Raw genomic sequence first — 9,216 nt, 5'->3', positions numbered from 1 at the left:
TTTTCCCCACTACAGATGTTAAACTAACCAGCCTATAGTTACCTGCCTTTTGTCTGCCCCCTTTTTTAAACATAGACATTACATTAGCTGCTTTCCAATCCGCTGGTACCCCCCCAGAGTCCAGAGAATTTTGGTAGATTATAACGAATGCATCTGCTATAACTTCCGCCATCTCTTTTAATACCCTGGGATGCATTTCATCAGGACCAGGGGACTTGTCTACCTTCAGTCCCATTAGCCTGTCCAGCACTACCCCCCCTAGTGATAGTGATTATCTCAAGGTCCTCCCTTCCCACATTCTCCTGACCAGCAATTTTTGACGAGGTTTTTGTGTCTTCCACTGTGAAGACCGAAGCAAAATAATTGTTTAAGGTCTCAGCCATTTCCACATTTCCCATTATTAAATCCCCCTTCTCATCTTCTAAGGGACCAACATTTACTTTAGTCGCTTTCTTCCGTTTTATATATCGGTAAAAGCTTATACTATCTGTTTTTATGTTTTGCGCAAGTTTACTTTCGTAATCTATCTTTCCTTTCTTTATTGCTTTCTTAGTCATTCTTTGCTGTCGTTTAAAATTTTCACAATCTTCTAGTTTCCCACTAACCTTGGCCACCTTATACGCATTGGTTTTTAATTTGATACTCTCCCTTATTTCCTTGGTTATCCACGACTGGTTATCCCTTCTCTTACCGCCCTTCTTTTTCACTGGAATATATTTTGTTGAGCACTATGAAAGAGCTCCTTAAAAGTCCTCCACTGTTCCTCAATTGTGCCACCATTTAGTCTGTGTTTCCAGTCTACTTTAGCCAAGTCTACTTTAGGACAAGGGAGAAGCAGTGGATTTGGTGTATTTGGACTTTCAAAAGGCTTTTGACAAGGTCCCACACAAGAGATTAGTATGCAAAATTAAAGCACATGGTATTGGGGGTAATGTATTGACGTGGATAGAGAACTGGTTGGCAGACAGGAAGCAAAGAGTAGGAATAAACGGGTCCTTTTCAGAATGGCAGGCAGTGACTAGTGGGGTACCGCAAGGTTCAATGCTGGGACCCTAGCTATTTACAATATACATTAATGATTTAGATGAAGGAATTAAATGTAATATCTCCAAGTTTGCAGATGACACTAAGCTGGGTGGCAGTGTGAGCTGTGAGGAGGATGCTAAGAGGCTGCAGGGTGACTTGGACAGGTTAGGTGAGTGGGCAAATGCATGGCAGATGCAGTATAATGTAGATAAATGTGAGGTTATCCACTTTGGTGGCAAAAACAGGAAGGCAGAATATTATCTGAATGGTGACAGATTAGGAAAAGGGGAGGTGCAACGAGACCTGGGTGTCATGGTACATCAGTCATTGAAAGTTGACATGCAGGTACAGCAGGCGATGAAGAAGGCAAATGGCATGTTGGCCTTCATTGCGAGAGGATTTGAGTATAGAAACATAGAAAAATAGGTGCAGGAGTAGGCCTTTCGGCCCTTCGACCCTGCACTGCCATTCAATAAGATCATGGCTGATCATTCCCTCAGTACCCCTTTCCTGCTTTCTCTCCATACCCCTTGATCCCTTTAGCCGCAAGGGCCATATCTAACTCCCTCTTGAATATATGCAATGAACTGGCATCAACAATTCTCTGCAGCGGTGAATTCCACAGGTTAACAACTCTCTGAGTGAAGAAGTTTCTCCTCATCTCGGCCTACCCCTTATCCTAAGACTATGTCTCCTGGTTCTGGACTTCCCCAACATCGGGATCATTCTTCCCGCATAGGAGCAGGGAGATCTTACTACAGTTGTACACGGCCTTGGTAAGGCCACACTTTGAATATTGTGTACAGTTTTGGTCTCCTAATCTGAGGAAGGACATTCTTGCTATTGAGGGAGTGCAGCGAACATTCACCAGACTGATTCCCGGGATGGCAGGACTGACATATGAAGAAAGACTTGATCAACTAGGCTTATATTCACTGGAATTTAGAAGAATGAGAGGGGATCTCATAGAAAAATATAAAATTCTGACGGAATTGGACAGGTTACATGCAGGAAAAATGTTCCCGATGTTGGGGAAGTCCAGAACCAGGGTCACAGTCTAAGGATAAGGGGTAAGCCATTTAGGACCGAGATGAGGAGAAACTTCTTCACTCAGAGAATTGTGAACCTGTGGAATTCTCTACCACAGAAAGTTGTTCAGGAAAGTTCGTTAGATATATTCAAAAGGGAGTTAGATGTGGCCCTTACAGCTAAAGGGATCAAGGGGTATGGAGAGAAAGCAGGAATGAGGTACTGAAGTTGCATGATCAGCCATGATCATATTGAATGGTGGTGCAGGCTCGAAGGGCCGAATGGCCTACTCCTGCACCTATTTTCTATATTTCTATAGTATTGGGTTGGGGTGGGGGCGGGGGGGGTGCGATGTAACTTACTGCAATAGTAATGACAGTTCTGCTTGTCTGCTTGTTGTGGGAGGCCCTTCCCCTACAGTGGGCAGACCGAGCAAGAATTGAATTGGTCCTCGGGAATTGTAAGGCTAGTCATGTTCCTGAGTTTTAGTCCAGAATGACTGGATGTGGGGATGTGACTGGAATGTGTGTAGGAGGATTTACTTCTGGCCAAAGCCTCGATGCCAGTCCTCACATATGGAAATTTGTAGAGTTTATGCGGGTTCAGCACATGTGATGCATGATCTTAAGATGGCCTTCGTGCATTTTGCAATAGGTGATGATGTAAAGGATCTGACTCCATACATCTTACCATTTCTTCTCCCTTAACGGTTTTGCTCCCAAACTAACCTCAGGCTTTCCGTCTTGTCCTTGGTCACGGAGGCAAGTGTGGTACATACTGTGAGATTTGTTCACAGGAGATTGCTTGGGGAATGTAGGAAAAGCTGTTTAAGGGATGTCTTACTGGCAGCTTTCTAAACTATGTTCTCCTCCTGTTACTCTAGGTGTGAAAAAAGAGAAGGCAGCAAAGCCCAATGACCAGCTCAGCCAAGCAGCTCACAACACCCTGCATCACTAATTCCTACAATGGCAAGGAGCAGCCCTAATATACGCCGGGTGCGGGCCACATCATGAGTTGCAGAAGGGAGCACTTAGTGAAGCACAGAGCACAAATGGGGAAGAGCAAGTGCAAGTGGAATTCTAAACAAAATAGACTTTTCGACCGCAGAGGGCCTGTCTATAAATGCAGTTTAGTGGCTCAGAACAGTAGTTCAAGCAGTCATTTTAGAGCATGACAAGCAGGCTGTACAGTTTGGGGGCATCTATAGAAAAACTCACAACTTTCACTGTTGCATGTCTGCCTGACCAAGTTGCAGAGCATCATGAAGCATGGCTACTCCAGCGCCCTCTCAAATAGAGCTACCCCCTCCCCCACCCTCAGCCAAGGTACTAAGCTGTCAATAATTTATTTTTATAAATTATTCTAAATTGTATGTGTAGGCTAAGTAAGAGAATGTAGACTACACTTAGGCAGTTACGTTTTGCCAATGAATATCAATGATATGAATATTACAGTAATAGCAGTGAAACAATACTAACTTTGTACAGTATAAATGTTTCCTTGACTGGAATGCTTGAAATGGAATAACGTGGGCTTTTACTCAAGTAGTTCTTTGGTGATTCTGATATTCATTAAACTTTACCAACACTTAAAACATATATTTACTGAGAAACAAAAACCGCTGTTAGCATCGCTCCAAAAATATCACCCTCAACCCTCTGTCCTTGCAAACTACCATTCCCATCTCTGACCTCTCTTTCCTCTACAAAGTCCTTGAACATATTTTCACCTCCCAGATCTGTATCGATCTACCCTGCTACTCCCAATTTGAATCTCAGTAAAATAATGGCATTAAAAATGGACAAGTCCCCTGGGCCCGATGGCTCGCATCCTAGGGCCCTTAAAGAAGTGGCTGCAGAGATAGTGGATGCATTGGTTGTAATCTACCAAAATTCCCTGGATTCTGGAGCGGTCCCAGCAGATTGGAAAACCGCAAATGTAACTCCGCTGTTTAAAAAAGGAGGCAGACAGAAAGCAGAAAACTATAGACTGGTTAGCCAGCATCTGTCATTGGGAAAATGCTGGAGTCCATTATTGAAGCAGTAGCAGGACATTTGGAAAAGCATAATTCAATCAAGCAGTGTCAGCATGGTTTTATGAAAGGGAAATCATGTTTGACAAATTTGCTGAAGTTCTTTGAAGATGTAACGAGCAGGGTGGATAAGGGGGAACCAGTGGATGTGGTGTGTTTGACTTTCCAGAAGGTATTCGATAAGATGCCACATAAAAGGTTACTGCACAAGATAAAAGTTCACGGGGTTGGGGATAATATATTAGCATGAATTGAGGATTGGCTAACTAACAGAAAACAGAGTCGGGATAAATGGGTAATTTTCCAGTTGGCAAACAGTAACTAGTGGGGTGCCGCAGGGATCAGTGCTGGGGCTTCAACTATTTACAATCTATATTAATGACTTGGATGAATGGACCGAGTGTAATGTAACCAAGTTTGCTGATGGGTGGGAAAGCAAATTGTGAGGACATAAAAAATCTGAAAAGGGATAAAGCTAAGTGAGTAGGCAAAAATTTGGCAGGCGGTGTATAATGTAGGAAAATGTGAGGTTATCCACTTTGGCAGAAAAAATAGAAAAGCAGATTATAATTTAAATGGAGAAAAATTGCCAAGTGCTTCAGTACAGAGGGACCTGGGGGGTCCTTGTGCATGAAACACAAAAAATTAGTATGCAGGTACAGCAATTAATCAGAAAGGCAAATGGGATGTTGGCCCTTATTGCAAGGGGGATGGTGTATAAAAGCAGAGAAGACCTGTTACAACTGTACAGGGTATTGGTGAGGCCACACCTAGAGTACTGCGTACAGTTTTGATCTCCATATTTAAGAAAGGATATACTTGCATTAGAGGCTGTTCAGAGAAGGTTCACTAGGTTGATTCCGGAGATGAGGAGATTGACTTATGAAGATAGGTTGAGTAGATTGGGCCTATACACATTGGAGTTCAGAAGAATGAGAGGTGATCTTATCGAAATGTACAAGATAATGAGGGGATTCGACAAGGTGGATGCTGAGAGGATATTTCTACTCATGGGGAAAACTAAAACTAGGGGACATAGTCTCAAAATAAGGGGCCAGCCATTTAAAATTGAGACGAGGAGGAATTTCTTCTCTCAGAGGGTTGTAAATCTATGGAATTCACTGCCCCAGAGAGCAGTGGAGGCTGGATCTTTGAATATATTTTAGGCGGAGATAGACAGATTTTTGAGCAATAAGGGAATAAAGGGTTATGGGGAGTGGGCAGGGAAGTGGAACTGAGTCCATGATCAGATCAGTCATGATCTTATTGAATGGTGGAGCAGGCTCGAGGGGTCGAATGGCCTGCTCCTGCTCCTATTTCTTGTGAATCTGTCCTATCATGTTTTCACATTTCCCCACTGTATCAAAATGGACCTAATCAAAGTCACAAACAATACTCTCTGTGACTGTGATGATGATGATGCTTTATCCCACCTCGTCCTCCTTGACTTTTCTGCAGCCTTCAACACGGTCAACCACAGCAGTATCCTCCAACGCCTCTCCTCTATTGTCCAGTTTGGTGGGACTGCTCTTTATTTCATACCTATCAGATCCTAGCCATAACATCTCTAGCAATGGCTTCTCTTACCCGACCTACATTATCACCTTCAGAGACCCCCAAAGATCCATTCTTGGCCCCCTCCTATTCCTCATTTATACACTGTCCATTGGCAACCTCATCCACAGACATGCGGTCAGTTTTCACATGCAAACATTGATCACTAACCCAAGTACTGAAAATATTCTGAACTGCCTCGGAATGAATCATTAATTCATCAGGATGTACTATCGACCAACTAAGTGTGGCAGCAGTTGTATTGTCCACCATAGCCAGATATGCTGCCAAGAGTGTTACCCTGTGGCATGTTGATATGCTAAGTCAACTGGGCTGCTATCTGCTGGCCTTAAGACCATTCATCCTGTACGTAGGCCCAATACAAGTCACACAAAGTGTTCTGGTCCTTGTGAACAAAATCAAGTTACAGATATTTCTACACATCAGCATCTATAGGGCTTGGCTACTCACTCAATAAACTCACTGAGCCACTGGGGGAAAATTGGAGAATTTAATTTCTTTGTGGTCCTGTAATTGCTCGGCCCATCTGGTAACTTCCCAGGAGCCAGAGTCTTGTGGAATAGCTGCAAGCATCACCAGAACCGGATATGCTGGGTTCCAGACTTGTTTGGGAGTAAAGCCTCTGCCTGTCCCATACAAGGTCACTGATGTGGAGGGGGCTGGGCTGAAGGCAGCGACTCCCTAAGCTGGGGGTTCTTAAATCTTCGGCCTTACAGGAACCTGGTGTAAGTCTGGAGGCCGGATACTGAGTGAATAGAGGCACAGCCTCCTGATAAGCATAAATTGGCCCTACCAGAGGGTCCAGGCCATGACCCTGATTAAAGAGGAGTTAAGGACACAATTCGGAATAGTTCTTTGGCAGAGGGGCTGCTGGGGGTATAGGCTAATTAGGGGCCCAAACACCCACCCCTGTCCTGGTCACCAGTGATGCATTATGCAGCCTCTTGGGGCTGGCAGGGGCCAGAGATATGCTCCTAGTGGTAGAGTTACCCCCATGAAAGGTGCTATATAAACGCAAATTCTTTCTTTCTATGTTCTGTGGAACAGTGCTGTGTAAACAACTCTGATTCTACTCAGCAGCCGACAATGGAGGCCTAATTTTGTTGGAGTAAAATCCTGAAGCTCTAGAACAAAATTGTTTTATTTTCATGTTTGTATTTGCAATTCACTCGTGCAAAACCAATCACTGACCTGTGTCTGATTCTAATTATACAAGTACAATATCTCAGCAATAAATGCTGGCCTTACCAGTGACGTCCACATTCCAAAAATGAATAAATAATAAACAAAATATATCTGATTTTTTTCTCTCTCCCTGTGTATCTGCGTCTATCAGTGTCTGAATATTCTTCCATCTCTCTTTGCCTATTTCTCACCCTCTCTGTGCATCTTGCTTCTTTATCCCAATGTGCACCAGCATTTTTCTTGTCCCTTCTCCCTACACATGTGAACTCTCTCTCACTGTGCCTGAGTTTCTCTCACTGTTTGAACATCTCTAGCTCTCCATGTGTCTTAACTTCTTGCTCTATGTGACTGAACTTTCATCTCTGTATTTCCCTGTCTCTACTTCTCTTTCCAACTGAATTTTTCTTGTGTCTGATCTTGTCTCTTCCACTCTGGGTCAGAACATACTCTTTTTCTGTAGACCTGAACTCTGTGTCTCAATTCTCTCCCTGCACCTCCCATGAGAAATCACGGTACAATAACAATGGCAGAAGTTCATGAACAGGGGTGTGATAAAATAGGTAGGTGGCTTTTACCCCTATCCATATAGAAGTAGATTCAGGAGTAATCGTGACAGCAGCAGAAGTTCAGAAATATTGGGTCAAAATTCTGACTGAAATCGTGTCACATATCATAACTCATTCACTCTTACAATCATCCAGATTAACAAATGGAATAAAGTTCAGAATGAGAAACGGGAATTCAGCTCATCAGCCCACTCATTCCAACAATCATACACAATCCACCCAGACTTGGACTTGGAGTGTTGAAATTACTCCCAAATAACACTTAGAACTAATGGGCTACTGCAACCATCTGAGATTGTATCCTATTTTAACACCTTTACTTTAAGTGGGATAATAAATAATCAGTAACCTACAGAGGAATTCATGTTGATGCATTCATCATAAATAAAGATAGGGAAGAAGAAAATACAGGTATGGGGGAGTAGCAGTATTGATCAAGGATAATATTAGTCCTATTGGAGAGACAATATATTGAGGGTTTAAAGACTGAATCTACTTGGTTCGGGTTAAGGAACAGAAAAGGAGCTGTTACATTGCTGGGTGTTTACTATATACCCCATAAATAGTGAGGAGGTAGAGGAGCAAATCTGTAGGTAAATTTCAGAAAAATGTAAAAATAAGAGAGAAGTAATTATAGAGGCTTCAATTACCCGAATATAAATGGGGTGGGGGGCAGAGTAAAGGGCAAGGAGGGAAAAGAATTCCTAAAATGTGTACAGGAAAACTTCCTTAATCAGTATGTTCCTAGCCCAACGAGAAATGAAGTAGTGCTGAATCTAGTTCTGGGGACTGAAGTGGAGCAAGTGGAGTGTGTTTCAGTAGGAAAACAAATGGGTAATAGTGATCATAATATAATTAGGTTTAAAGTAGTGATGGAAAGGGATAAAGAGAAATCAATGGTGAAAACACTTAACTGGAAGAGAGCCAATTTCAGTGATTTGAGAAGGGCTCGAGCACAGGTGGACTGGAAACAAAGATTGGCCAGGAAAACAGTAAATGAGCAATGGCAGGCCTTCAGGGCGGAGATAGTTTGGGTACAAACCAAGTATATTCCCCAAGGAGGAAAGGTGTGCCATCCAAAGCTAGGAAATAGAGGTTAAAATAAAACAGAAAAAGGTTTAAGACAAATATGTCAGGTACAGAATTCAATTGAAAACCAGGCAGAATAAAAAGAGAGCAGGGAGAAATTGGGGAAAAAATGGATAAACGGGCAAAGAGGGAGGATGAGAAAGATTAGTGGGTAACATAAAAGGGAATCCAAAAGTCTTTTATAAACCTATAAAAAGTAAAAGGATAGTTAAAGGAATGGTGAAGCCGATTAGAGACAAAAAAGGAAATCTGCTTGTAGAGACAGAGGGCATGACTGAAGTCCTGAATGAGTACTTTGCATCTGTCTTCAGAAAAGAAGAGGATGAAGTAGAGGTGTTGGGGGGGGGGGGGGGGGGGGCGGTGGGGCAGTAGAGATATTGAATAGGATAAAAATAGATAGAAAGGAGGTGCTAAATAGGTTGGAATTACTTAAAGTTAACAAGTCATCCAGTCCAGATAAGATGCATCCTAGGTTGCTAAGCGAAACTAGGGTGGTGATAGCAGAAGTTCTGACCACAATGTTTTAATCCTCCTTAGATATGGGAATCATGAATCATGTCAGGGGAGTGGTGTCAGAGGACTGGAGGATTGCAAATGTTACACCCTTGTTAAAAAAAAGGGAGAGGGATAAACCTAGTAAATACAAGCCAATCAGTCTATCAGAATTGGGAAATCTACTTGAGACCATTATCAAGGACAAAATTAATTCTCACT

The sequence above is a fragment of the Pristiophorus japonicus genome, chromosome 1 (genome assembly GCF_044704955.1).
Source record: "Pristiophorus japonicus isolate sPriJap1 chromosome 1, sPriJap1.hap1, whole genome shotgun sequence".
NCBI lineage: Eukaryota > Metazoa > Chordata > Chondrichthyes > Pristiophoridae > Pristiophorus > Pristiophorus japonicus.
The sequence above is the reverse complement of the archived record's forward strand: the minus strand, read 5'-3'. Positions refer to the sequence as shown.